Genomic DNA, 22,704 nt, shown 5'->3' on the forward strand with positions numbered 1-22,704 from the left:
GCCCGGCCTATGCCTACAAATTTTAATAGGTAGTTTATTTTTGTTTTAGAAAACGTGTTTCAAAAACAAATTTATTGAGGTATGATAGGCATATTATAAAATGCACACACATTGCTTCTTGTTCTTTTGGCCAAAATAAAGTATAATAAACTGTACATATTTTACATGTATAATATGATACATTTTCACATATCATCACAATCAAAATAATAAATATATTAATCACTTCCAAAAGATTACTCCTGCCTCACTGCAATTTCTCCACACTGGTCCTGACTGACCTATCCCACAGTTTTCAGGCAACCATCAGTTTACTTTCTCTTTTGGTTTTTATAGATTGTTTGTATTTTCTAGAATTTTATATGAATGGAGTCATTTAGTATGCACTCTGTTATTGTCTGGTTTCTTTCACTAAGATTATTGATTGTGGGATTCATTTATAATGTGTATGTATCAATACTTTATTACTGTTATTTCTTGGATAGGGTTTCATTATATGGTGTGTACACCCAATCTCATGTTGAAAGTTAACTGCCATTGTAATGGTATTCAGAGATATTTTACAGTTAATATTTTGAAACTTGCAAAATGTTTTCAAAGTACATTTTATGTTTCTGACATCAGTGTATGAGTTTCAGTGCTGCAAAATTTTTACCAACGTATGTTATGGTTAGTCTTTCTAATGTTAGCTATTATAACAGGTGGACAGTGGTGTGTCACTATGACTTGATTTTTCATTTCTGTAATGACTATGATGCTGAGCATTTTTTCATGTGCTTATTTTCCATTTTTCTGAGCTCTTGGCCTTCACAGAATCAAACATGCCTAAGAAAAGAGCTGACATTAAAATTTTATATTAATGCTCTCAGGTATCCCCCGACACCATGAGATTAAGAAGGAGCTAAATAGAAGCTTGGAAAGTTTGTTGCCCTTGAGACTCTGAAGATCAATGATATCTGAGGGCCAGGGCAATTGTTTCATGGGTCACAGCTGCAGAATGGATATGTGCCTAAATTTCATTACCAAGTAATCATACTTACTGATACTTACTGCTGAAGAGGTGAGATATAAAAATATTTTTAGTGATATATTATTTTCGGATAGCAAAAGTAAAAAAAAAAAAGCCCTTATTAACATGCATTAGTGAACATAGTATAATAGTATAATATCAATAATACTACACATGTTATATAACTATAAAGTGAGCTTAAATAAAATTACATAATTCTAAATAATTGGGTTATCAATATGGACTATCTTGAGAGATATAATATTATGCAAAAGTGCTGAACTTAAAAATATTGATCTCATTATAAATTTGTATTAAATTATATGTGTATACATTTATAGGGGCCAAGAGAAACTTGCCCTTTGCCCTCTGAAGGTTTGCTGAAAAATCAACTGACAGAAGTCAGATTAATAAGAGAAAAAGCATACACATATATTAGTGTGCATGGGGTAAGAATCATAGAGTGATTACAGCAACCCCCAAATGGGATACCAAAGCTTATATACCATCTTGATGTTACAGAAAGAATGGGGATTCAGAGCGTGACCCAAAACAGGCTATGGTGGTGAATCAGGCAAGACAGTTTATAGGAGGAAGAGAAGAGGAGGCCTAGCTAGGAAAGGAGGTTTCGTAGCTGAAACTTTGCAGGTAGCAGCCCTCAGAAAAAAACAGGTATTAAGTATTTTTTTCAGACCTTTAAAGATATCAGACTCTCAGACAATAATCCCCACATCTGGATAAGGGAGGGCCTTAGGAAAAGTCTGGCTGCATCAATGCAGGTTTACTCTATGCCTGCAAATCTCCCCCGCAAACAAAGACTTTTCAGTTATTTTTTACCTTCTGTCCTTCTTAATAGGAATCTTGAAATATGACAAAAAGTATATTTTGGGGTGAAATATTTTGGTTTCCTGCATATTCATAAATAAATTTCAAAGTAGAGAAAACAAACAGTGACTATCTCAATTCATCTCAAGCCAGACAGTGTTAGTCCATTATCTACCCTTCTGATATGATTGCTGAACACTAAAGTATGGAGGGAAATATCACATAAGCAGAAATATTTTGTTAAATTGATTAAAAACAGCTTTATTCAATTCCTTTTGAGATCAATAGTTTTTTCTCGTATCTCTGAAAACAACTGCAAAATCATGTTTTTAAAAATCACAAAACATATTACCTTTTTTGCCCTTTCAAAAGGTTACTTTGCTCTTAATTATATCTAAACATGTTTATTTTTGTCTTGAAATAACCACTTATTGAAGCAATTAAATTAACATGCAAATATTGTTTCATCTAATAAGAAAGCTTTGACTTGAATATATTTTATCAATATGTCTCCAAACATTAAACTAGCAAGTGGAGTTTAAATACATGACTTCATTATGTACGTTACTAATAATTTTTTGAAAAAAATCACTGTCATACTTGCATCAACATTTTTAATTGTTACTAATAATGAGGAGTTTAGCTCAAATCTACTTTTAAATTTAAACAAAAGTTTAAAAGAGATGTATTTTCTTCCTTTAATTCTATACATTTGGATTAAAGTAATCTAATACGCATTAGCTTAATGAACACAACAAGTACTGAATCAAACCACATTTACTTCAGTTCACTTATGTACAGGCTCACTCATTTGTAAAATCTAATGAAACTCTTCCAGAAAAAAAAAAGAGAAAGAGGCTGTAAAAAATTGTGAAGAAATCTGAATTTTTGAGACAATAAGAAAAAATTTTAAGAAAGCACATGCTTTCTGTCAGAAAACTTTATATCAACTAATTCCGCTAAATTCAACGCTTATTATTTCATAAAATTGAGTTCCATGCTTAATCAATATGGTTGAATGTGTTAAGGAAACAATGTTTCATTGTTATTAAAATTTGGAAGTACTTACCTTCATCTATGCTTAGTCTTAGGTGGAAGTTTGTAGATTACTGTTCATTAATTGAAACTGACAACTGCAGAAATCCTGCCACACAGTGACTTTGAGAGGTGACAACGTCCAAGCAGCCCTCCCTCTGGGCGCCTCCTCGGCCTCAGCGTCCACTTTGGCGGTGCTTGAAGAGCCCTTCAGCCCGCCACGGCACTCTGGGAGCCCCTCTCTGGGTTGCCTGAGGCTAGAGCTGGCTTCCTCAGCTTGCAGGGAGGTGTGGAGGGAGAGGCGTAAGCGGGAACCGAGGCTGCGGGGGGGCTTGCTGCCAGTGCGAGTTCCGGGTGGGCGTGGGCTTGGCGAGCTACACACTCGGAGCTCCCGGACTGCGCTGCCAGCCCCGGGAAGTGAGGGGCTTAGCACCCGGGCCTGCAGCTGCAGAGGGTGCGCCGGGTCCCCTAGCCGTACCGGCCCGCCCGCTGCGCCGGCATTCTCGCCGGGCCTCAGCTGCCTTCCCGCGGGGCAGGGCTTGGGACCTGCAGCCCGCCAGGCCCGAGCCTCCCCGCTGTGGGCTCCTGCATGGCCCCAGCCTCCCTGATGAGCGCCGCCCCAGCTCCACCGCGCCTGGCCCGATCCACCTCCCAAGGCCTGAGGAGTGCTGCGCAGGCGCTCTGCACTGGACTGGTGGGCCGCTCCCTCTGTGGCCCCGGTGCGGGATGCACCAGGTGAAGCCAGCTGGGCTCCTGAGTCTAGTAGGTACTTGGAGAACTTTATGTCTAGCTAAAGGATTGTAAATACACCAATCAGTACTCTGTATCTAACTAACCTAATGGGGACTTGGACAACTTTTCTGTCTAGCACTCTGTGTCTAGCTAAAGGATTGTAAAGGCACCAGTCAGCACTCTGTGTCTAGCTCAGGGTTTGTAAATATACCCACCGGTACTCTGTATCTAGCTCAGGGTTTGTGAATACACCAATCAGTATATCTAGCTAACCTAGTGGGAACTTGGAGAACTTTTCTGTCTAGCACTCTGTGTCTATCTAGAGGATTTTAAACACGCCAATCAGCACTCTGTGTCTAGCTCAGGGATTGTAAATGCAGCAGTCAGCACTCTATTGAAATGGACCAATCAGCTCTCTGTAAAATGGACCAATCAGCAGGATGTGGGTGGGGTCAGATAAGGGAATAAAAGAAGGCTGCCCGAGTCAGCAGTGGCAACTCACTTGGGTTCCCTTCAGTACAGTGGAGGCTGTATTCTTTCGCTCTTCACAGTAAGTCTTGCTGCTGCTCACTCTTTGGGTCCGTGCTGCCTTTATGAGTTGTAACACTCACTGCAAAGGTCTGCAGCTTCACTCCTGAAGCCAGAGAGACCACGAAGCCACCAGAAGGAAGAAACTGCGGACACATGTGAACATCTGAAGGAAAAACTCCAGACGCGCCGTGTTTAAGAACTGTAACATCGTCACGAGTGTCCGCGGCTTCATTCTTGAAGTCAGTGAGACCAAGAACCCATCAATTCTGGACACAACTTTGTCCACAAACATCTGCACTAAGGGATGAACAAACTGGAACATGGCTTCTAGCAACATACAACTGTGTCTCTAGGATGAACCTTGTCTCCCCATTAAAACACCTGCCTGAGAAAGCTCAGTGTTGTGGGACAATTTACTGCTTGTTCTAGCCAACATCTGACAGAGTCCCCTTACCCCTCTTTCTTAGAGCATTTACAAAAAAGAGTTTACAATTAAGAATTCTTCTTTCCCCTCTTTGAGATGTATGTGCATCTTCTACAACTCAGAAATGTCTTTCTCAAGGACCTGAAAGCCATACCTTTGAAATATAATCATGAGGAACGACAGAGACTCTGTCTCCTCATCTTGTCTTCGTGGAAGGATGAAATCTTAACTTCCATGATTGCTAGCCACCAGACACAGGTGACCAAATCACACTCACACTGAACAATCCTTTATAATTTCCCATTTCTCTAATTTTACTGAGCCTCTGCTCACATACCTCCTTCACTTTCTTAAATTGTGCAATGACCTTTGCATAAATTGCAATGGAGCTCAGTTATTACACTATTGTCAGTAGTTACTTGACTAAAATCTATTTTCACTGCTTAATGTCTAGCTGTGTCTATCTTTGACAAAACAGATTTTAGTTAATCATTCACCTGGAAACCCATGAAGAACCCAGATCACTTAACCTCAAATGTTACTGTAATTTAAACTTTTAAAAATTTTCAACTACTTAAAAATACGAATGTGAAGGGGAAAAAAATCACAAGATTTAATTATATAATAATTTCAAAATTCTGGGTGATTTAACTGGTTATTTGAGATTTTGAGTCTAATTCAGTCTTATGCCACTAGGACAAAAAGTAATATATATACACACACATTTATGTATAAAATTCTCTCTCTGTGTGTATGTATATACCTTTGAAATGTATGTGTGTGTGTGTATATATACACACACATATATATATACACACACACACATAGAGTGTGTGTGTGAGAGAGAGAGAAAGAGAGAGAGAGATCTTTCAGTTCTGGAAAATATTGATAAAAAATTAGCAAATTCCAAATGTGGTTGGGTATAGATACAAATTTTGAAAGACATGCATTTAACAAACCAGTAACAAATCTATAAATAGAAGTCTGGTGGAAAATTTAGTAACATAAAATCATCTAGTAATTCTCTAATTCTCTCTCCTTTTGCTCTCAGTGTTAAATTTGTGTAGGAATGCGGCAAAATAATATTTTATAAAATTTGGCAATTATGTGAGACAGAAAATCATTCCAGAATCACGTTTCTTACAAAACTCAATTGCCTATATAATGAAACACACATGCACAACTTGTTTTACATATTTAGGGTATTGTTTATTATTCTTAAAAACAGAAGATCATGCACATGCTTTTCTCTGACACTTGATTTATGTACATAAAAATGTGCATCTGGTATGTATCTCTAAGTAAATAAAAATGTATATGATTTAATCCTTTTTAAGTTGCATGTGAATTCAAAATATGGAAATTTCACAAGAATTTTAGTCATTCTCTTTTATATGGACAATCAGATAATCACCTACAAACCTGGTGAAAAGAAGCATGCTCATTTTTGTATTTTACTAAGTAAAATACTTGAGCTTTTACTTCTGTAGAATGCACAGCCAAAAAGTAAAAGTCCTGAGTCTAACATTATTAGCATTTTAAGTGTAATTGGTTTTGCTAGATAGCCTGCCAACAATATCGGGCAATTCATCTTTGCAACAGTAATGGGAGTCCTCTCCACAATCCCTTTAATGCTGAAAGCTATTTTCACTGTAATATTTATTATTCTTAATGATTAACAGTGGCAACTTTTTGTTGCTAATATTTATCTCCACCAAATATTCTTGTCTATGCTCTTTTGACCCATGATTTTGCCCACTTTTCACAGTGGACCTGTAGAGGGTCTATTTCCCTAGTTCAATCCCCCAATTCAAATCTTAAATTTTGTTACATTGTTTAATAATACTACTCCAGGTCATTATTATCTTGTTACTTAGAGTAAACATTCATAGCACTATGTATTTATTTAAATGCTGAATAATGCTTTCATTAACATCTATTAAGATACATAGGTGTCTGCAGAAATTAATTGGTCATAATGATGTTCTCTCCCACTTTTCCATACCTGATATTTCTTAGTTTATTCACCATTTGGTCAAATTCATTTTTCAATTATTTTCTTCTGATAAAATGTGCCATTAATATACTCCTTAAAATAACTTCATTTTCTTAAATATTTCTCTTCTACCCTAATACATATATTATATATGATAAATAATATATCATATATTAATATATAATATATATTATATAATATAATCTTAACTTCCATAATTGCTAGCCACCAGACACAGGTGAGCAAATCACACTCACACTGAACAATCCTTTATAATTTCCCATTTCTCTGATTTTACTAAGCCTCTGCTCACACACCTCCCTCACTCTTTCTTAAATTGTGCAATGATCTCTGCATAAATTGCAGAGGTCATTATATTATATAATATAAAAAATATATAATAATATATAATATATAGTATATATTACATATGTTATATTATATATCATATATATGATATATAATATAAAACAATATATCATATATCATATATCATATATCATATATATGTTTATTCAACTAAATGAGAATGTATGTTACATATTATATAATATATATTACATATAAAATAAATATAATAAATATTATAATATAGTATATATATTATAATATAAATATATATTATATATTATATAACAATATAGTATAATATATTATAATGTAAATATACTATATATGACATATAAATATATTTATATTAACCATGGCAACTTTTTGTTTATATATATTTATATAAAAATTTTTGTATAAATACAAATATATTTATATAAATTATATAAGTATATAATATATTACATAAAATATAAAATATATATAACATATTTAAAGTATGGGCAGCACAAGATAGAATAGATCTCTGCAGCTATTGTGTCCCTACAGAAACAATGTTTACAACTATGCATGAACAAAAACAACTCCACAAGAACTCAGAAAACCAGATAAGAAATCACAGTATCTAGTTGTATCACAATAGTAAGAAAAGATACATTGGATAAGGTAGAAAGAGCAGTTTTACATTACCTATGTAACCCCGCTGTAAACCCCAGGCAGCACAGCACACAAGAAAGTAACATCTGCTTAGGTTACAGAGAAAGAAGTCAGTACAAGACTTTGCCTTGGATCCCAACAGTGGGACTATTCCAACAATGGGCCTATTCCAGTAAAATCCAGCACCAGGCAGTCCCCTGTGGGCCGAGACTTTAGGCTAGTACCCATTAACTGAGACTCCAGATATACTTTGGCACCAGACAGGATCATGCAGTCACAGGCTCCAGATTTGTGTGACAAACTGAATTCCAGATTGCACTGCTGCTAGGTTGATGCCAAGGGCCCTGGAGTTTGGACAGCCCTCAGCAAGAGGCATACCTCAGTGGCTCTAGGCTTTAGACATACTCCAGCATCCCATGCACACTGGTGTATCCCAGCACCATGCACACTGCAGTAGACTCTAGCACAGGGATCATGTAGACAGCCTGCTCAGAATTCCTGGACTGTCTGACTGTTGACGGGGATTCCCAGACAAAGGCAGGCTGCACAAACTAGAATAAAGACCCACTTTATTTATTCAAATGCATAGTCAGGAGAAAGGAAATTAAATAGACAGGTTGAAATAATAATTAAACAGTCAGACAGAAATCCTGGAGCTGAAAAACAAAATGAATGGAATTAAGAATGCAATAGAGGAAATCAACAGCAAAATTGATCAAGCAAAGAAAGATAATCTGTGACCTTGAAGACTGGCTGTTTGAAAATATACAGTCAGAGACAACAAGAAAAAATTTTAAAAAGTAGAATGATGAAAGCTTAGGGAATATATGAAGCAACATTGAAAGGGCAAATATTTGAGTCATGGGAATTAAAGAAAGAGAAGAGAAAGATAAATAAGTAGAAAGTTTATTTAAACAAATTATAGCAAAAACACTTTCCAAACCTTGAGGAAGATGCAAATATTCAGGTAAAGGAAGGTCAAAGTTTACCAATTGATACGGTTTGGATTTGTGTTTCTGCCCAAATCTCATGTCGAATGTAATCCCCAGTGTTGGAGGAAAGGGTTGGTGGGAGGTGATTGGATCATGGGGTTGGACTTCCCTTTTAGTGTTCTCATGATAGTGAATGAGTTCTTATGAGATTTGGTTGTGTAAAGGTGTGCTGAACCTCTCTCTTCTCTCTCTTCCTCCTATTCCAGCCATTTAAAATATGCCTCCTTCCTCTTCACCTTCCACCATAATTATAAGTTTCCTGAGGCTTTCCCAGCCATGTTTCCTGTACATCCTGTGGAAATGTGAGTCAATTAAAACTCTTTTCTTTATAAATCACCCAGTTTCAGGTGAAATATATAGCAATATGAGAATGGACTAATTCAAAAATTTGTACCAGGAGTGGGGCATTGTTATAAACATACCTGAAAAATGTCAAAGCAGCTTTGAAACTGAGTAATAGGCAGAGGTTGGAACAGTTCAGAGAAATTAGAAGACAGGAAGATGCGGGAAAGTTTGGAACTTGCTAAATACTTGTTAAATTGCTGTGACCAAAATGCTGTTAGTGATAATGCTCACAATGAAGTCCCATGAGGAGCTGAGAGAAGGCCACTGTCCTCCAGACACCAGGGTGAGGTTGTCTCTAATGGGAATGAGGAACCTATTGGGAGCTGGAGCCAAGAGCACCTTTGTTACACATGAGCAAAGAGATGATCTGAAATTGGAACTTATTTTTAAGAGCAAAGCAGAGTGTAACAGCTTGGCAATTTGCAGCCTGGCCATGTGGTAGAAAAAGAAAAAACCTATTTTCTGAGGAGGAATTCAAGCCAGTGGCAGAAATTTGCATCAGTATAGAGGAGCCAGATGTTGATACCCAAAATAATAGAGAAAATGCTGCAAAGACATTTCAGAGGTTTTGAGGCAGCCCCTCCCATCACAGGCCTGGAGGCCTACGAGGAAGGAATGATATCATGGGCAAGGCCCAGGGTCCCACTGCTCTGTGCAGCCTCCAGACATGGTAACCTTCATCGTGGCCACTTCAGCTTCAGCCATGACTGTATGTGCCCCAGGTACAGCTTGGCTTGTTGCTTCAGAAGGTGCAAGCTGTAAGCCTTGGTGGCTTCCACATGGTGTTAAGCCTGTGGGTGTGCAGAGTGTGAGAGCTGACACTTGGAAGCCTCCATCTAGATTTCACACAATGTTAAAAAACACCTGGAAGTCTGTTTTTGGCAGAAGTCTGCTGCAGGAGCAGAAGTCTCATGGAGAAACCCTACTAGAGCAATGTGGAGGGGAAATGTGGGGTTGGAGCCCCCACACAGAGTCTGCACTGGGGCACTGCCTAGTGGAGCTGAGAGAATATCGCCACTATCTCCCAGACTCCAGAATGGTATATCCACCAACACCTCTCACTCTGCACCTGGAAAAGCTGCAGGCACTCAACAGCCTGACAGCCCCTGAAAGCAGCCACATGGGCTATGCCCTGCCAAGCCACAGGGTCAGAGCTGCCCAGGGCCATGAAAGCCCACTCCTTGCATTAGTGTTGCCTGGATGTGACACATGGAGTCAAAGCAGATTGTATTGGAGCTTTAAGATTTAATGACTGCTTTGGTGGGTTTCAGATTTGCATGGGGCCTGTAGCCCCTTCGTTTTGACCAATTTATCTCTTTTGGATTGAGCATATTTAGCAAATGCCTCTACCCCCATTGTATCTTGGAAATAGCAAACTTGTTTTTGAATTTACAAGATCATAGGGAAAAGGGAACTTGCATTGTCTCCAGTGAGACTCTGAACTGTGGACTTCTGAGTTAATGCTGAAATGAGTTAAGACCAGGGGACTGATGAAAAGAGATGATTGTATTTTAAATGAATTTGTATGTCTCTTTTCCTTTTAGTCAATCTGCCTTATGCTGTTATAATAGGTAGTCAGACAGAAATGAGCAGGGCAGGAGAGGCCCTTCCCTCACTACGAATGTCAGGCAACTGTCAGGTGATGATCAGGAGGTTGCTAAAACTGTCTTTCTAAAATAATAATTGGTTGTAGTTGGCAACTGGGAAAGACAGTCTCTTAATTGATAGAAAAAAACCTCAAAGCTGGTAATCAGCAGCTTCCTAGTAAGATTTCAGGACCTGGGTGAGTGGGCTCAAACATGCATACTAAGAGACAAAATGGTGGAGGTAACTGGTATGCGACCCTCTAGAAACACTGTACAGGTATGGGGGAGCACCTCATATGAACGTGCATGCAACTTCAGGAAACACACTGTGCATGTGACTCCTCTCAAGTGCTGGTGGGCCACTGCACATGTGGACAGCCCACCCTAATGGAAAGATTAGGGGAGAAGTAATGCAAGACCCCAGAAGCAAGCCGGTATATAAAACCCCAAGTCAGAGGTCAAACTGTGCACTTGACTCTCTCAAATCTCTTGCTTGGCTTTCTTCCAAGTGTACTTTATTTCTTTCCATTCCTGCCCCAAAACGTTTTAGTAAATTTACACTCCTGCTTTAAAACTTGCCTCAGTCCCTCACTTTGCCTTATGACCCCTCAGTAAAATTCTTTCTTCTGAGGAGGCAAGAATTGAGGTTACTTGACACCCCTATGGATTTGCCACTGGTAACAATGCCAGTGATTTTTTTTTTTTTAAATGGGCTAAGAGCCTGTGATACTCACAAAGAAAAAAACCATCTTTAAAACAACTAAAAAATAATTAATTAAGGTCTTACCTATCAATATTAAGGTCTTATCTATCAATAATTAAGGTCTTACCTATCTTATCTTACCTATCAATAATTAAGGTCTTACCTATCAATTTAATTATCTTAAATTAAATTCTACAATCAAAAGACATAGAGTGTCTGAATAAATTTAAAAATATGAAACCTAACTATATGTTGCCTAGCTGAGTCCCACAGTACCTATAAGGAAATGTATAAACTGAAAGTAAAGGAAGGAAAGAGATATTATATGCAAATGGAAACCAGAATACAGAAAAAGTAGCTATGTTTATGGTTAATAAATTAGGCTTTTGTTTAAAAAAGGACATAACAAAGTTATTATATATGGATAAAGGGTCAATTTGGCAAGAGGATATGACAATTGTAAATGTATATGCACCCAACATTGGAGCACCTAAATATTCAAAGCAGGTATTTAATGATCTCAGAGATGTACTGCAGTACAAGAAATGGTAGGGACATTTAAAATCCCACTTTCAGCAATGGACAGATCATTCAAACAGAAATCAATAAGAAAACATCAAATTTAAAGTACATTTTAAACCAAATGTATCTATTAGACATATACTGAACATTCCATCTAAAAACTTTCCATCTAAAAAGTACAGATTTTGGTACTAGATAAATATTATTCTTAAGTGCATATATAACATTCTCCAGGATAGATGATATATTAGTCCACAAAACAAGTCTTAACAAATGTAAGAAGATTGAAATCTTATCAAGTATCTTTTCTGAACATAAGGGTATGAAATTAGAAATCAACAATAGGAGAACTACACAACTTTATGAACACGTAGAAATTAAACAACATGCTCCTAAAAAAAACAGTGGGTAAATGAAGGATATGAAAAGGGAAATTAAATAAAAAATTATTGTTATGGTTAATACTGAGTGTCTACTTGGTTGGATTAAAGGAGGAAAAATATTAATCCTGAGTGTGTCTGGGAGGGTGTTGCCAAAGGAGATTAACAATTGATTCAGTGGGCTGGGGAAGGCCGGCCTATCTTTAATCTGGCAGGCACCATCTAATCAGCTGTCAGTGAATACAAAGCAGGCAGAAAAATGTGAAAAGGCAAAACTGTGACATCTTTTGCCCATGCTGGACGCTTCCTGCCCTCAAACATCAGACTCCAAGTTCTTCAGTTTTGAGACTTGGAGTGGCTCTCCTTGCTCCTTAAGCTTAACAGACAGCCTATTGTGGGACCTTACGATCATGTAAGTTAATAATATATATTAAGTAAATACTATCTGTGTATGTGTGTGTGTGTGTGTGTGTGTGTGTGTATAGCAAGTGTTGGCAAGAATGTAGAGAGAATCCTAGCAAACTCTTGGTGGGAATGTAAATGAGTACAGCTATTATGAAAAACACTATGGAGGATTCTCAAAAAATTAAAAATCAAACTCCGTATTATCCAGCAGTTCTACCACTGGGTATATATCCAAAGGAACTAAAATTAGTATGTTAAACAGATATCTGCACTTTCATGCTTATTACAGTATTACTCACAACAGCCAAGATAATGATATCAATTTCTCTGTCCATCAGTGGATGAATAGACCTTTTAAAATGTGGTATGCATATGTAATGCAATACTATTTAGCCATAAAAGTGATCTAAATTCTGTCATTTGCAACAACATGGATAAAACTGGAGGGCATTATGTCAAATGAAATAAAGCAGTCACATAAAGAAAAATGCTGCATGATCATCCTCATATGTGCAGTCTTAAACTATTGATCTCACAGAAGTAGAAAGTAGAATGGTGATTACCAGGGGCAGGAGTGGCTCCAAGATGATTGGAAAGATGTTGGTCAGAAGACACAAAATATCAGTTTCATAGGAGGAATAACTTAATGAGATCTGTTACACAACATGGTGACTACGGTTAACAATATATTATATTCTTGAAAAAAAAAAAAAAAAAGAACTGTATCTTTGATGTATATTATTCTTGAATTAAGCACTTTCCTCCAGGTCTCATGAGCTCCTGCCAGGAATGGTTACCAATGAGAAGCTATTGCTAGCATGTTTCTTTTTATTCTATAATTAATTTGTTGTTATTGACTGAAAGGTCTGGATGATTGTCTTTGCCTTCAGAATTCAAGATGTTTGCAAGAATGGTAAAGGCATTTTTAATTAATCTTGCCTGGGACTTTATGAGAAACAAACATTTCTGTGGATCAGATATTTTGCTTCCTTTGATTCAAATAATTATTTCTTCTATATAATCTATTATTTTTCTTTCTTCTAAAAAGCATACTACTTTATATTATATCTCTGACAACTTTATCCTAAAAAATATCTTACTGCTTCCACTACATGTCATCTTTTATTTTTTTTCCTCTGGTTTCTTAGCTATCAATTTCAAAAGACCTTTCAATCCACTAATGTGGTGCTGAACAGTGATGTCTCAGTCTTCCAAATGTTTCAATGAGTTTTTGCAATGGTAATATCATGATTTTAATAACTGGTGCTCCTCTAAGGCTCATATTATCATTTTGTTAAGGCTATTGTCTGCCTACTCCAATGACTATTTTAGTGTGAGCAACATTACCTCTGGGTTCTTTGTTATTCCTTCCTGTGGTTTCTTGTGCTCTTAAGAATATCACTATTTTTTTTTTTTCTTTTTACATCCTCAGATTAACTTACTGGGATAAATGGACAAAAGGAGAGTCACAAGTAAGCACAACTCTTTCTATGCCTGTGACCAGACAGGAGATGATTTCTTAACTGCCAACTCCCTGCTAAGGCCAGAGAAAAATCCTCTTTGCTCCCAGAAGTACTGATGGCTGCAGTGGGCCATCTGGAGCAGCCACTGCCAAGACACCAGCTGCAGCAGGGAGCTGAGGCTGGGGCTACTTGCTGCATGTTGCCAGCAGGGGCCGGGGACAAGTAAGAACGCAGCTCCTTCTGAGTTGGTGGGGCAGGAGCTCCCTGGGCACAACTGCAGCCAACCAAGTTGCAGCTGCAGAACCAGGTCTTCCTGTGCTCTTGGGGGCTGGACTGGTAGAAGCCCCACCCTCCTAGGTGCAGCTGAAGCCGCCCAAGCCACAACAGCAGAACCAGGCATCTCCCCACTCTTGAGGGCCTGGGAAGGTCTTTCTTTCCCCCATAGATTCAGAGGTGTCTGCTCCCGCTACCTGGCCTCTCCCTGCTCCTGGCATCCACACCAATCCTGGGTGTTTTCTAGCCCAGCCAAGTGTGCAGATGCTCAGGGCAGTGCTGACACACCAGCCACCTGGTGCCTTAGACCCCTCTAGACTTTGGGCACCTATGGGGATGGTAAGGAGGCCAAGGGGAGTCTGAGGACAGCTCGGTGCTGCCCTGTAGGCATCCCTCAGCACAGTCTGGGCACCACAGAAAATGGTAGGAGGAAGACAGGCTTCAGGGCAGAAAGGGGCGGTCTCCAGTGAAGCCCCACCTTCAGGCCGGGGAAGGCCTGGAGCCTGGGGGCCATCCACCAGTCCCGCAGACTGGAGTGGAAACTGGTGGTGCTTTTTTCTGAGCCCACCAATGGCCACCCATGAACCAATCAGCATACACTTTCTCTCCTCTGAGGTCCACGCAAACCGCGGACTCAGCCAGACTCAGGGAGATGATGGAGTGATGTGCCTGCAGAGAGCAGCTACCCACTCCTGGGCATCCTCTCTGCTGACAGCTGAACACTCAATGGGATGACCTGCCTGTGGAGAGGACCTACGCACTCCAGGATCTCCTCTGATCTAGTCTGTCACTCAATAAAGCTCCACTTCACATTGCTCGCCCTCCACTTGTACACATAGCTCACTCTTCCTGGGTGCAGGACAAGAACTCGGGACCTGCTGAATGACAGAGCTGTGACACAAACAAGGCTGAAACATGTCCCTTGTTTGCCATGTAGCAGACAAAGAGAAGGAAAAGAAAGTTGGACCCCTTTGGGGAGCCCATACATTGGAACTCCCTGAGCCACTGCTGCAACTCCCTCTTTGGGGGCCTGTCGTTCCTGGAGTCTCCAAGTCTCTGGGCACCACCACATTCCCTGGTGCCAGTCATGGAAGATTCTTGTGGTGTCCCTGGTCGAGCCACACCCTTGTAGTGAGCCAGCACCGGTGCCAGCAACTGGAGCTGCCCTCCTGTCTGCAGCAGCCAGTGTGCTTGAGTGTGTGCAGTGGTCAAACTCCACACTGACTCGTACACACACCCTTCACGGCTCTATGCCTGGCTTGCCCTTGGCAGGCATGGGATCCAGACCAGTAGTGTGAGCCAGGCCAAGTGGGCAGAATGAGCCCAGGAGGCCCAAGTGAAACTTGGGCAAAGGTGTCACCAGCCACAGAGGTTTCTGGCCAGAAAAGCAACACCCAAGTAACCTGTGACAGTATCTCACCAATGGCATTTGTCAGACCTCTTTCAGCCTCCAAACCTGAAAGTCACTCAGCTCACTTTGGCAGCTCCTTTCCAGATCCAGAAAGACCAAAAAGGCCTCCCCCAGAATTTATGTAGGCAGGCAGATACAGACCATCCTGAGTATCTCAGTGCTGACGCATAGGCCATTAGAGTATCCAGTTCTTGTCCTTGACCTAGTACCAAAAAGTCCAATGCTTCAGTGGATCCAGGCAGAGCCCTCTGCCTCAATACCCTCTCCAGTTTTGATGTTAAGGATGCTACTTTCCTATTCCAGAGAAGAAGCCAACAGATAGAAGGTTGGGGTTATGGTTTTATGGGTTTATTTTCAGAATCATCTTCTCAGTAGGATTGACTTTTTAAATAAACAATTCTTTATAAACACTATAATTCTTAGATATTATAATTAATACAATTTTAGTCACTTTTTGTAATGACTAATATTTTAGTCAGTTTTTTTTTTTTTAAATCTATGTGCAAACTCCCATACCAAACTATGAGATTTTATGTGTGGCCTATTCATTATGTTTTCAGCCAAATGGGGCAGGCAGCATTGGAAAAAGACAGCCTGTTCATAATCTAAGTCCTTTATTGTTTTTTTTTTTTCTCTTGAGAGAAACTGTATAGGTCAATCTAGCTTTTTGTAGAAAGAAAATAATACTGAAAATAAATAAGTTGTAATTTATTTGGGGAATAGCTAAATCTTTTCTTTATTATTCTTTAATAGTAGCACTTCTCTTCGAATTTGCTTAGAGAAGTCTGCCATTGCAATTTGCCACTGCACTTAGTTCTTGTTGGAACAGTATTACCAGAGTTGCTCCAATGCTATGACCCAACTGAAAGTCTAGCACGTGCACAAATCATGGTAATCACAATATATTCCTTGGCATTAAAATCATACATAGAATTACACAGGAAAGAATGTCACAGAAAACTAACTCTGGTTAATTATGATGTAAATGCCTTGAATTAGAAACATTGAGTTCTGCTGCTACTAAGATTGATAAGCTGACCTTCTTCTTTTCCTAACAGCAGCTTAGTTTTTCATCTTTAAATAAAAATTAGTGAGTGTTATCTCTCCAATTCCATGTCCATTCTTTCTTTCTTTTTTAACTGAGTTTTGCTTAAGTTCGATTCAGGATCTTTTGTTTCTATCAAAGGAAATCTGACTCAAACATCACCTGAAATCTCCCTGGCTAGAATGGTCCATAAACATTTTAAGAATTAGGCCCACACTTGTAGACTTTAAAAATTACAATTTTAGCAATTGTGATCCCCTAGTCTTATGCAAATAATTACTAAATAAATTACTAAAACAAATTTTGGGGATATACATTTTTAATGGTACTAGTTGTCATCCAGGCAGGCCAAAGCATGTTAGGATTCATTAGGAAGAAAAAGTGCTCCTCTCTGAAAAGGAACATGCCGCAATTCTCAATGTATGCAGCATTCCTCCTATGCAACTCTCAGATTTCCAGTCCACATAAGGTTTACAAGAATAAAAAATCATATTTTTGGGAATCAGAAGCTTACCAGGTTCATGGCTTCTGCTTCTATTCAGAAGGATACATCAGTAAGTGCTGTTGACTACCTGTCTACTTACTCTCCAGAGACTTGTTTTATGACCTTCAGGGCATATTATAAAACCTAACTTTTCAGACCAAGAGACATCCATTGGTAATTAAAATTCTCATGATGCAGCTATTTATATTTTTATGGTCTAAAAATAGTTAATTGGCATGTGCCCTAAGGCTTTTTGCAATGGGTTTACCTTTACAAATAATTAATAATCAGCATTGAAAGTAGTGTTTTAATTTTCTAACCAATTTAACTCTCCAACATGTTTGTCTACTATGGTCATATGTTTGTCAGACAACTAAGAAAAACAGATATAAAAAATGAATCTAATTAGCATTAACATAAAAAAACCTAAGAAGAATAAATCAAATTGATTAACCCAGTGATTTAAAAATTACCATTGTAAAAGAAAAGGTGAATACTATAATTTTATTTTATAATTAGCCTATCAAGTATTCATTTTGAATATACGTTTATAGCAAAAGCTTAAGGCTATCATATACATATGTCAATCTCAGATATGACAATGTTAACATCTTACACTCATCAGTGCCATCTATATAACACACATGACAATGAAACTACCATAAATCCTGACTCCACATTCAACAACTCTTAGAACTCAAGGAAAAGTAAGATTTTTGAGGTTTTGACAGAATCATTAAAGTGGGAGCTTTGTATATGGCATACTCATTCAAATTTGATTGTTACCATTTCCATTCTGAAGATAATAGTGCTGATTTAAAGACTGTCTTTCTCTTTCTCTCTCATCTGTAAAGTCAGTCTGGATAATTCAGTGCTTACTTTTAAAAATCTGTAATTCTAACATTTGCAATTTTATTAATTCCTGTGATAATGTACATTCCTCTTAGTAATGCATATCTATTAGGTATTATATCAATATGTCTACATTGATCTATTTATATTCTTGAACAACAACAGAAAACAAGAAAACACCCAAAGAAATTTCAATTTCTATTTTGTGGTTGGTATACTTGATATGCTAGATTAATATGCTCACATTATCATTTAGTTCCATGAAAGTTAGCTCAATTAAAATTACTTCAATGAAGAACAAAAAAGTGGGTGGCACAGGCCGGGCACGGTGGCTCATGCCTGTAATCCCAGCACTTTGGGAGGCAGACGTGGGCGGATTACCTGAGGTCAGGGGTTTGAGACCAGCCTGGCCAAAATGGTGAAACCCATCTCTACTAAAAATACAAAAATTAGCCAGGTGTAGTGGCACACACCTGTAATCTCAGCTACTCGGGAGACTGAGGCAGGAGAATTGCTTGAGCCCGGGAGGCAGAGGTTGCAGTGAGCCGAGATCGTGCCATTGCACTCCAGCCTGGCTGACAGAGTGAGACTCTGTCTCAAAAAAAAAAAAAAAAAAAAAAACACATAAATAAATAAATAAATAAATAAATAAATAAATAAATAAAAGCGGGAAACACATATAAACATGTATTATAGAGACAATCAGAATAAAAGAGAGCCCCGAAGTATTCCTACTTCAACCCCTGTGCTATGATTTGAATGTCCCCTCCAAAAGGCATGTTGAAATTTAATTGCCATTGTGATGGTATTGAGAGATTGGTCTGTTAAAAGGTAATTAGGCCATAAAGACTTGACTCTCATGAATAAATTAATGTCATTATCATAGAAGTGGGTTAGTTATCACAAGAGTGGCTTCATTATAAAAATGAGTTTAGTGTCCTTTTGCTCACTCTTTCTCACCCTCACTCACCCTTCCAAATTTCTGCCATGGAATTATGCAACATAAAGGCCCTCACCAAATGCTGACACCTTTAAGTTTGACTTCCAAGCCTACAGAATTGTGATAAATAAATTTATTTTAATTATAAATTACTCAGTTTGTGGTATTATTATTACTGTTATTATTATTACTATTTTGAGATTTAGTCTCACTTTGTCACCAGGCTGGAGTGCCATGGTGCAATCTCGAATCACTGCAATCTCCACCTCCTGGGTCCAAGTGATTCTCCTGCCTCAGTTTCCCAAGTAGCTGGAATTACAGGTGTGTGCCACCACGCTAGGACAACCTGCACTGAAAAGACCTCATGATAATCTTTATTATAGTGAGGAATCCACTGGTCTCTAACTGGGGTAAGTTCAGATTAACTCATCCTTTTTACTTAAACCTTTGTTTTAGAGAGATATACCAGAAAAGAAGCAATTACATTAATGAGCAGGGAGATGAACAGAACCTCAAGATCTTGGTATCAGAAATACGCATACCAAACATAGGTGAAATAATTATGACTCAGTGAGGCCTTTGGCTTGGGTTATTGGCCAGCAAAATTCAAATGCTACAATCATGAAGAAATTGATTGAGGAATTCCACGATGTTGACACCTCAAAACTTTGTATCCGAAAAGGGAAGAGTCAATACTTAGAGTTATCTCTAGAAGTGTGCTTGGGACTTTGATACTTTAGAGTGAAGCATCTACAAAGAAATTTTTTTTGCTGATAAGAATTATTTTTTCTATAATGACATCAATGTGTTATTGTGCCAATGTATCCCATACCACTATGAAGAGAGTGAGGAGAACAGAAAAGCATTTTGGTTCTATGTGTTTCCATTCAAAAGTTTCTTTAATTGTCTTAAATAGTTTTAAAGTCAAAAGTACTGCCCCATAGCACTTTTAGGGCTAAGGATGATAAGCGCTTCCTATGATTGAGAGTCCCAGGGTAATTCATAATTCCTTTGATATCCCTTTAATTTTTCCATAGCTTTGCAAATTGCCTCTTGATTAAACTCCTTTTTGTCCACACTTTTGAGCCTTCCATCTGTTTCCTATGTGGACTTGGACTGATTCCATTATTATTTTCTCTTTTTCTTTAAATCCCACACTGAAATGATCAATAAATGCAGATAGCCTTACCTTCATATAATATCTGTAATTTAATTGTATTGTATCTTCCCATATTCACTGCTAACCACTTCCCTGTGTTTTTCCTTTTATGTCATGGCTTAGAGAAATTGATACTATTAATATCAATACTGGTTTGAAAAGGCAAGGCTGCTTACAGCTGAAGTGATAGGCAGTTTGGGACAAGTGACACCTAACTCCACAAACTGCCCTTGAGATGTGAGAGGACCATTGCTTCCGCACATGACTTGGGAAAGTCTACACTGATCTAAGTCACCATTATCAATGCCTAAACAGCAGTCAGAATCTTCCACCTGTTCTTTCAAACCCCTACACCCCCTTGGTCAGAGAAGTTTGATATATCTTTAGGATCATACTTCAGATCATATCATTCTCAGTACTAATATTTTAGGGAGGCTTTCCATTATAGGTAGAATAAATGAAATCTACAAGAACCTATAAGGAACTAACTTCTGAGCCAAGCACAGTGGCTCATGCCTGTAATCCCAACACTGTGGGAGTCTGAGGTGGGTAGATCACTGAAGGTCAAGAGTTTGAGACCAGTCTGGCCAACATGGAGAAACCTTGTCTCTACTAAAAATACAAAAATTAGCCGGATGTGGTGGTGCACCTCTGTAATCTTAGCTACTCTGGAGGCTGAGGCAGGAAAAGCACTTGAACCCAAGAGGCGGAGGTTGCAGTGAGCAAAGATTGTGCCACTGCACTCCAGCCTGGGCAACAGAGTGAGGACTCCATCTCAATAAAACAAACAAACATACAGACAAACGAATAGTCTTCTTCCAACTCTCCCCAACTGTTTTCTTTTCTTTCCTGGTGTATTTCCTACATTCGTAGTTATACTTCAGAAATCCCTTGCTTAAACCACTTTTAGCAAATTTGCCATTGTTTCTTTCACTTAGAATACTCTCCCAAAGTTTTGCTACTTTATGTAGTTACCATGTACAATTTACTCCAAGAAAATTCCTCTACAGTCCAACCTAAAATAGCTTTTTGTACCAGTCACTCTCTACCATATCATCAATCCTATTTTCTTCGTTGCTCCTATCAACCACTGAATTTATCCTGTATATTGACTTATTGATTTTTCTGCTTTTTACTAGTGGATTATAGGTTCTTTGAGGGTAGAGACACCATCATGAACCTACAGCAAGGAAAATAGCAAGCTGATTCATAGCAAGTGTTCAAAATGATTTGTTCAAAATGATATGCTGACAGCTACTGTCTGACTTGAGCAACTTGTCTACTTAGCCTTTTATTTCTTGCCTATGAATTAGAACTAATTGCAATGTCCCTTTATCATTGTGTGGATCTGAGGATGAACTGACATGTTTAGTGCAGCTCATAGGGTCAGACGTGCAGCATCACTTGGCAGTGTGGTGTGCTGGAGCCAGCTCCAAGTCTGCAACAGCTGACTATTAAATTTCTAGGGTCTGTGTGAACTGTTTGATTCATGTTGTAGCTTGAAAATAACCATAGTGAGAAATAAATATGTCATGAAAATCAGAAAATACTTCAGGTCAGAGCCTTTTGTCCTCGAGGAGTTGGTCGTTAGATATGTATGAGCATATCACTGAATTTCAATCAACATTAATAAATATGATCTTTACAAAGGACATGAACAGACACTTCTCAACAGAATACATTTAGGCAACCAACAAACATGTGAAAAAAAGTTCAACATCCCTGATCATTAGAGAAATGCAAATCAAAGATACCATGGTACCATGAGATACCATCTCATGCCAGTTAGAATGCTGATTATTAAATGGTCAAGAGACGACAGATGCTGGCGAGGCTGCAGAGAAATAGGAACACTTTTACACTGTGGGTGGGATTGTAAATTAGTTCAACCATTGTAGAGGAGAGTGTGACAATTCCTCAAAGAGCTAGAAACAGAATACCATTTGGCCCAGTAATCCCATTAATGGGTATATACCCAAAGGGATATAAATCATTTTATTATAAAGATACATGCATGTGTATGTTCATTGCAGCACTATTCACAATAGCAAAGATATGGAATCAACCCAAATGCCCATCAATGATAAACTGGATAAAGAAAATGTGATACATATACACCATGGAATATTATGCAGTCATAAAAAGGAATGGGATGGTGTTCTTTGTAGGGACGGGGATGGAGCTGAAAAGCCATTATCCTCAGCAAACTAAAGCAGGAACAGAAAACTAACAGATACTGGGGCCTATTGGTGGTGAGGGTTGGGGAGTTGGAGGAGGGAGAACATCAGGAAAAATAGCTAATAAATGCTAGGCTTAATATCTAGGTGCAGCAAACCACCATGGCACCCATTTACCTATGTGTAACAAACCTGCAGATCCTGCACATGTACCCTGAAACTTAAAATTAAAAAAAAAAAATCAATACTGCAATCATTGTATCATGAAGTGGAAAACTTAAAAGCAACTGCTCCATGGGCTAGGTACCAAAATAATATAGAAATCAGTTTTCAATTATATTTTATCTATATATTGGATTTATAGTAACTGAAAATCTCTTACTTTAAAATCTATAATTTCATATTTTAAAACACATCTAAAGAAGATG

General features: G+C 38.2%; 1 long non-coding RNA gene across 1 annotated transcript in view; it reads right to left on the bottom strand.

Moving 5' to 3' along the window:
• Positions 1-3,288, bottom strand: part of LOC141410368 (uncharacterized) — an 83,756-nt gene extending 80,468 nt beyond the window's left edge. Inside the window, exon 1 of the long non-coding RNA XR_012435296.1 lies at positions 2,904-3,288. This is a non-coding gene — a long non-coding RNA (uncharacterized lncRNA). The remainder of the gene's footprint in view (positions 1-2,903) is intronic.
• Positions 3,289-22,704: the final 19,416 nt, after the last annotated feature.

This window comes from Macaca fascicularis, chromosome 5, assembly GCF_037993035.2.
Source record: "Macaca fascicularis isolate 582-1 chromosome 5, T2T-MFA8v1.1".
NCBI classification, from domain to species: Eukaryota; Metazoa; Chordata; class Mammalia; order Primates; family Cercopithecidae; genus Macaca; species Macaca fascicularis.